This window comes from Propithecus coquereli, unplaced genomic scaffold (assembly GCF_000956105.1).
Source record: "Propithecus coquereli isolate 6110/MARCELLA unplaced genomic scaffold, Pcoq_1.0 Scaffold387, whole genome shotgun sequence".
NCBI lineage: Eukaryota > Metazoa > Chordata > Mammalia > Primates > Indriidae > Propithecus > Propithecus coquereli.
Genome location: NW_012149585.1, coordinates 501,037 through 502,553, shown reverse-complemented (window position 1 = coordinate 502,553; position 1,517 = coordinate 501,037).

The following is a 1,517-nucleotide window of genomic DNA, read 5'->3' as shown; positions in this document are numbered from 1 at the left end:
AGTTTTCTTACAATCCATGTTTGAAATTCTTCTTCTGTCATTTTAGTGTTCTGAGTTTGGTTACTGTCCATTGCTGGGGAGCTGTTGTTCCTCTTTGGGGATGTGCTTTCCGTTTGAGTCTTCACACTTCCAGAATTCTTTCGCTGGTTCCTTCCCATCTGGATCAGTGGTTCCTTCTTGCCTTTAGATATTCGTTTAGATAATGACACGCCCTGTTTAGTCTCTGAGCCAGTAGGTGGTGTTTGTGGATGAGATTCGACAACACTCTTTATGATGAATCAGTAGATGCAGTAAAAGGGTGTGCAGGATGACCTCCCTGTCAGTAGGTGGCACTTGCAGAGAGGAGCGAGTTGAAGTTTTGTTTTTGGGTCCTGTAGCTAGCTCTTATTCCTCTAGAGAGGTCCTCTTGTGCCTCAGGTGGTGGGTGGAGCTCTGGGATTTCCAGGTGTGTCCTTATTCTCCACCTCAGTGGGTGGAGTGAGTCTGGGTGGGGCTGGGTTGGGTAAACCTGCCCTCAGGCTCCACAACTGCTGTTATCAGCATCAAAGGTCTACTCTTTGTTTCTTTGCAAAGCTGCAGGGAGGGGCTGAAATGGCTCCACTCAGCTGAAAGTCTGGGCTTGGAGGCTGGGGCTGTCCAAGACCCGCACTCTGGAGCAGTTCTTGCTACCCTCCACTCTCCCCCTCTCATGGGCTCTCCCAGGCTCTGCCAGCAAGCGGGACCTCAGGCTGATGGATCTCCCCTGGGTGTGAGGTGGGCTGGGAGGTTCCCTACCCAGGATCGTAGCCTGAGCTGGGTGCACAGCCCTCTATTGGGAGGAGGGTTGCTGCTGTGGCATGTTTATCTGCCCCTGAAGGCACACACTCCTCAGTAGGCTCTTTCACAGATCTCCCTTCTGTGCCCCAGGGCAGTGGGATCCTGACCTGGGTGTATGCTGTCTATTCTGTAGGCCTGTCCCCTGGACCATGGAAATCAATCCCTTACCCTGCCACGGGGAAGGGTGCTGGTCTTGAATCACCTACAAAGTGCCCAGGCTGGATCGATTTCACTCCACCTCAGAATTGGCTCCATTTTCCTGGAGTCCCCATACCTGTAGCACCTGGGAGGGCTGGCCGGTAGGGAACTCGCAATCTGAGTACCCCTCAGTCTGCTGTAGGGCCCCAAAAGGAAAGGTCCCATTCCTTGGAGATGCCTCCATGTGACGGCTAAATTGTCTTTCTGGGCACCCACGGGAAGGGAGGGGGAAGGAGAGAACGGAGCACTATGGCATCTGCCGCTAGGCTCGGGTCTGCGCCTGGGGAGGTGCCCCGAGGGGGCTGGGAGCCCAGCGCTGAGTCTGCGAGAGGCCACTGCTCACTGGCAGCAGCTGTCTCTGGGCTGGTGTCGGCAGGTCTCTCCAGCCGCTCAGGAGCCACCAGCAGTCCGAGATGCAAGGGAGGGGGAGGTTAACCGCTCCACCTACCCTTGTTGCTGGTCTCCAAGCCTCTCGGGACCTTTCTCCTTCCAGTTCTCCTCCG